The 6,487-nt window shown below is 63.3% G+C and overlaps 1 protein-coding gene across 1 annotated transcript in view; it reads left to right on the top strand.

Annotated features, from left to right (window-relative positions):
* KIRREL1 (kirre like nephrin family adhesion molecule 1) overlaps positions 1–6,487 on the top strand; it is a gene marked incomplete at its 5' end in the record, with an annotated part of 25,317 nt that overhangs the window by 1,152 nt on the left and 17,678 nt on the right. The window lies entirely within an intron of this gene.

The raw sequence follows: 6,487 nt of genomic DNA, 5'->3' as shown, positions 1-6,487 counted from the left end.
AGGAGGAGGTGCGACGCTCCGGGGCTGCTGCAGGCTTCGACGACTTGCAGCCCGCAGCTGCGTCGAGCGCCCTGACGTGGGGCCAGAAGAAGCCCCGCGGCGACCTGCGTTCAGCAGCCTCGGAGCAGAAGCGACTTCCGAGCATCTTGCACGGCGTCTCCCTGCAAACGGGAAAGAGCCGGGACAACCCCGTYGGCCCCAGGATGAGGCTTGGCACGAGTTGGCGCACGGGGGTCCAGCACCCCGGGCAAAGCCCCTGCACGCGGCATCTCCCTCCCCGCCGTCCGGGTCTCCTGCACTCCTGCCCGGCTTTGCACGCCCCGGGCCGGGATTTGGGAGCTGGAAGAGCACCTTATCCCATGCAACGGATGAGCATCTCCCGGCGCTGCCCGGGCAGGGCGGCCTCGGGGCTCCCCGCGTCGGACCTGGGGCCGGAGGCGCTGGCCCGCAGCTGCGTCACGCTTCCGCGGGAGCTGGTTCCCTTTCCTGTCGGGTTTGGAGAAGGCGAGCTCCCACGGCGTGGCGAGCTGTGTCCAGCCTCTGCGCCGCCCCGCGGGGGGCTCGGGCCGGGCTGTGGGGCTTTTGCAGCGCAGCTCGTCGAGGCTTTTTGCAGGGAGCCGTTCGCATGTGGTTTGCTTTCTCGTGCGAAGAGCGCGGAGGGTTTGCTGCAGGGTCAGAAAAAGCCTCGTTGCAAGAACAAAACCCCCAAGCAGCCAAAGCCAAAACCAAACGATGCTTTCTGCAGGCCGAAGGTTTTGCTGCTATAGCTATCGCTTCAATTGGGCCATTAAGAAGGAGTTATTTTGAAAAAAGATGCGTATATATTTAAGAAAAGGCTGCAAATCTAGGAAAAAATATTCTGTTCGTAACGCTTTAACTTGCTCTAGGAGCCGCAGGGGAGGGCAGCGAGYGAGAGCTAACTCGGAGTTTCCTTTCTGCCGTCGGAAAACGCAATTCTCCCTATATCAGCCTTCGACAGCAGAAATACTTTGGGAGAAGATAACTCAGAACTGCGGGTGTTTGGGAATAAGTATTTCCCCCCGCCGAGAGGGAAGTGGTGGTAGGAGAGGAGTCACGCGGCGCAGCGTGGGGGAGCTGGGACGCTTCCCGTGGCTCCTTCGGCGCCTTTTCCACGCGATGCCCGAGCTTCGCCCGGCTCCGCGCGTCGGCAGGGGGCTACGTGCGAAAAGCCGCCGTTTGGGGTCTTCCCTAGAGAGGCCGCGTAGTTGCCCTGCGGCGGGGGAAACTGAGGCACGGCGGGAGCGGCGGCTGCCCCGGCCCCTTCGCCGCGGGCAGAGGAGCAAAACCCAGTTAAGGCTGCAAAGGAAAAGCGGCGTCTTGCAAGGCTGAAACCCTCCGCTCCGGAGCAAGGGCCGAGCCGAYGAATCCGGGCTTTCGTCCGCGGCTCCGCTCGCTCGCCGTGCAGGGAGCGGTTTGCAGCAAGGGACCTTCCCTCTGCCGGGCGCTTTCCGCCGCTCGCCAGGGAGCAAGAGCCGAGGGAGAGGGGGAAGGAAAGGAGGGAGGGGGGAAGAGGGAAGGGGATGAAGGGAAGCGTTTGCCGCGTTTCGCGGGCCCCGTTGAGGAGGACGGGAAGACGCCGCGGGCTCGAGGCACCGCGCTGCAGAGCCGCCGCTGCTCCCGTTCAGCGCATCAGCCGCGGTTCCTCCTTCCCCTTCCAGCTCCATTTGGCCCGCGGGATGTGGAAGCGCGGTGGCTCCCGGGGGCCGGGGATCCCGCAGCGTCCAACATCCCCTTGTCCGAGGGGGGAGAAAAGAGAGGTTTGAGGCAGAATACTCTCCCGGCCCCGGAGCTCGGCTCTGCCCGAGAGGTGGCAGCACGCACCCGCGCTCGCTCCCGCTGCGCCGGCAGGGCCGGGGCCCAGCTCGGCCGGGGTCTCCTGGCTGCGGCAGCCCCCCAAATCCCCCCCGGGGGTGGCCGGAGCCCCCTTCACCGCGGCGGCGCAGCCACCCCTGCACCGAGCATGCAGCAGTGTCGGGTCTCAGCGCGCAGGACTCCGCTCCGGCGGGGACGTCATCGGCTGCATGTTTACGGTCCCGGATGCAGCGCGAGATAATAAGTCGGCAGCTCTTAAAAAAAATTCCATAGTTTATAATAAGTGAATTATTTACTGGCGACCCTGACTAAATGCGGCGTGGCATAAATTATTGAGTGGCAGATCCGTCAAAAAGTTCTCATAAATAAGTTATCCGGTGCCGTCTTAATGCTCCCAGTAAATTGCTCATTCAATCTCCCGTCTAAACGCTCTCCCAGGGAAATTACTCGCTCCTGCTGATTTATGAATTAGGACCGGGCAAATAAGGACGATTAGGAAGTGGAGCCCTGTCGGGACGGCCGAGGGTGTCGGGACRGCCAAGGGTGTCGCTTTGGCACAGGTTGCACCCGCAGCGTCCTATCGGGCACCACTGCTGTTTCCCACCGCTGGAGGGATTCAGAGCGGCTCCCCGCAAAAACCTGCGAGCAGTGGGGTTGCTTTGCTCCCAAGGGGGGGCCGTGGGGTCGCTGCCTGTGTTTTATTGCTGGCCGGGCATTGCACACTGCATTGCACGGGGCATTGCATGCTGCATTGCATGGGGCATTGCACACTGCATTGCATGGGACATTGCACACTGCATTGCATGGGGCATTGCACGCTGCATTGCATGGGGCATTGCATGGGACATTGCACGGGACATTGCATGCTGCATTGCATGGGGCATTGCACACTGCATTGCATGGGGCATTGCACGCTGCATTGCATGGGGCATTGCATGGGACATTGCACGGGACATTGCACGCTGCATTGCGTGGTGCATTGCACGCTGCATTGCATGGGACATTGCACACTGCATTGCATGGGACATTGCACGCTGCATTGCGTGGTGCATTGCATGCTGCATTGCATGCTGCGCTAGCCGCGTGCTTTATTGCCTATGTAATCGCGACCCTGCAAGCACGCGCTGGCAGCTCCCTCCGCGAGGCTAAATCCTCCCTGCCGGCTGCCGGGAGTTGCTCTCCCCGTCTGCAGCGCGGAGGGACGTATTTCTACCCGGGCCGGCCGTAATGAAGCCGGCGCCGTCCGAGCGCCGCTGTGCATCGTGACCCCCGGATGGAGGCAAAGCTACGCTCTCCCGAAGCACTAACTCCTAAACCCGCCCGCGCGAGCCCGGGGCGACTCCTGCAGTTTTGCGCCGCCCCCCCCGTTTCACCGGAGACGCGTTGCCGGCACCGCGGCGGAGCCGACGAAACCAACACCCGAGCGGTGCCGCGACCTCGCGGAGGAATGCGACRGCAAAGCGCGTTCGCTGCGACGAGGCGCCGCCTGCGAGGGAGGCAGCTCGATCGGCCCCGGCCGAGCGCCCGCAACAGCTGGCCACAGCTGGCCACAGCTGGYGGCGGGGCGCCGGGAGCCGAGCCGGGGCTGCGCAAACGCCCGCGACATTAAAACCCTCCCTAGGAGACGCAGCCACGCGCCCGAAATTAGTGGGGGAAGAAATTAAAAAAATGAAATAAAAGGCAGCGGCGTCCATCCGACGGCGGCGGGCCTAGAGGCGAGGGAGGCGGCGGCGGGCRCGAGCCCGGGGCGGCGCCGCTGAGCACCGCCGCGATCGTGCCGCTGATGGATGCTCGGTGTCCGTTTAGCGAATGCCTCCCCAAGCACTCATCCGCACTCCAAAAAAAAAGGATTTAAATAAAAACAGCATCAATGAGGAGAGGCTTTGGCAGCTGGCTTCCCGCAGTGCCTAATGTGGATTCTCCGATGTCTAGTAGGCAGGTTGAGCGCCCGGGCTGCAGGCCGTGTCTCCCAGCTCCCCTTCGCCCCTCCTCTCCCACCTGCGGCAGCTCCTTTATCCCCGTGACTTTGACCCGCTTGTGAAGACGTGTTTAAAATCCGCCAAAGAGATCGGAAGTTGTTGGCGTGGCGAAGGACGGACAGACAGGCGCGAGCGCGGCCGCCCCAGCCGCGTTTCCTTGGGAAGCGAGTTTCCTGCCGCTCGGCGCAAATCGCCRTCCGCCGAGCGGGCAGGATCCAGGCGAGCGGCGCCCGCTGCCTCCCCTCCCGGAAGGCAGTTAATTACTGCGGAATAGAGGTCACTGCAGCGGGCGAAYGCGGCGAGGAGGCTCCCTCGTAATTGCTTTTAAAATAATAATAATAATAACGAAGAGACCTCGCGCGGGTCGGGAGCGCCGGGGCGGAATTCTGCAGCCAACCCGGTTATTCAGTCGGGGAAGGAATTCACCCGCCTTTCCCCGCCGAGGCGCTTTTCCTAATGCCGCCGGAGCCCGCGGGACCCTCGCTGCCGGGGCCGGCTAACGAGCGGCTTCATTAGCCGTTCGGCTCCGGCGCGCCRCTCCTAATGAGCGGAGGCGGGCGGCTGCCTCGCGCCGGGCTCGGGAAGCCGCGCGCAGGCACCAGGCTCCGTCTGAATACCGTGACGAGCGCTGCTGCTATCGCCGGCGCAGACGGGCTTCGGCGGCCGCCGCGCCGCGGGCTCCCGCTCTGCCTCCGGCGCTCGGCGAGCGGAGAAAACAACTCGCTGATGCCAGCCCCGGYGCGGTGCACCGGCAGGATGCCACGGTGATGGGCTCAGCCGGGGCAGCGGCACCCCGGACCAGCTGCACCAGGGGTGGGGGGGTTTGCTGCTGCCGCCCCGACGCCGGGGTTGATGGGCCCTCGGTTGGACGCTGCCTCCGTGGGATAGGGATCGGGTCTTGCTGCGCCGCCCGGCAGCGATTTCAGCTCCTGGCTCCTTCCCAACCTGCTGCAGGTGGCCTTCCCGGAGCCAGGGGCATTCCCACGGGGCTGGCGTTGCTTTTTGCCCCCGTCTGCATGAAGCCCTGGAGGGGGGGAAGCGGGGAGAGGATGAGGAGGGAGAGCGGGATGCAGCGCGGGGAGGCAGCTCGGGGCTCCGCGGCGGGCGCCGGAGCCGAGCCAGCTTCGGCAGAGGGCAGCACGGAGCCGCCGAATCCAGCGCCGGAGCCCAGCTACAGCCCCGCGGGGGCCGAGGCCTCTGCCCCGGGGACCCCCAAACCGCCCCGGCGCCGCAGGGGTGAAACCCGCCGGCCACAGCCCCGGCGCTGCCGCGCTCCGAGGGGAGCTGCGGCCAAAAGCCCCCCGGCAAAGGCCGAGAGGAAGAGGAGGAGGCGGCGAAGGCCCCGGCCGGTGGCTCGGGCTCTCCTACCCCCTTGGCACCGCTCGGAGCAGCCGCCGAAGCTGCCTGCTGACTCAGGCAGGCGGCCGAGCGCTGGTTCCCATTTGCAATGTTTTCTCTAAAACCCTCAGGGCTAGAAATTCTATTAAAAAAAAAAAAAAAACTCCAGCAGCAGCAACAACAACAACAAAAACCCATGAAAGCCGAAGCTTCTGCCTCCACCAAGGGCTCAGCCCGCTCCGCTCCGCTTGGAAAGCTTCCCTTCCCGGGAGCCTGGAGGCAAGAGGATTTTTTGAGCCGCTGATATCCAGGGCCTTTAGTTGGAGCTTATAAAGTTTTCAAAAGCGAAATAGGAGGAGGAAAAGATAAAAGTATATATATGTGTTGCGGAGAGGAGAAACTGCCCGGAAGAGCAGAGGCGCCAAGCGGTCCCGGCCCCGCTGCATCCCGGGCACCGGCCGGCAGCCGGTGGCTCCGGCGCGGCCCCTGCGCAGCTCCCCCCCGGCCGGGATCCCCCGTTAGCGCCCCGCGCTAACGACCCGGCAGCCGGCAYGCACACCCAGCACGTCCAGACACCCGAACAGCCACAGCCCCGTGMGCAGGGTGGCCCAGCGCACACATGCACACTCGCACACAGACGTGCAAATGCACACCCGCAGCGTGCACAGACGCTCGTATGCACACGCGCACACCCCAACACACACAGAAACACCCCCCTGCACCCGCACAAGCACACAGCCTCCCCACCACGCACCCATACGGATGCACACTGACATGCACACACCAACATGCATGCACACGCATACRCACACACCCYTCAACATGCAAGCACGCACCGAGACCAACATGCACACCTGTGCAAGCACGCCAGCGTGTGTGCACACGCCAGCACGCACACCCATATACATACATGAATGCACACACACCCCCATGCGCACACCCACACAGACCAACACACATGCACACAAACACATGCACATCCGCCCACCACGCRCCAAACACACACTAACCTGCACACACCAGCAAGCAAACACACGCAAGCGTGCACGGACACTAACATGCACAAACACACATAAACATGCACATCTGCACACACCAACATGCACACACACACACAAGCATGCACACACACACACTAACAAGCACACATGCACACACCAACATGCACACACACACAAGCACGCACACACACTAACAAGCACACATGCACACACCAAGATGCACAAACACACATGAACATGCACACACACGAGCATGCAGACGTGCACACAGCAGCATGCGCAAACACACACGAACACGCACACATGCCCCCCCAACATGCACAAACACACAGTAAC

This window comes from Apteryx rowi, unplaced genomic scaffold (genome assembly GCF_003343035.1).
Source record: "Apteryx rowi isolate R43461 unplaced genomic scaffold, aptRow1 scaffold_379, whole genome shotgun sequence".
In the NCBI taxonomy this organism is placed as follows: Eukaryota; Metazoa; Chordata; class Aves; order Apterygiformes; family Apterygidae; genus Apteryx; species Apteryx rowi.
This window is presented reverse-complemented; position numbering and strand designations above follow the sequence as displayed.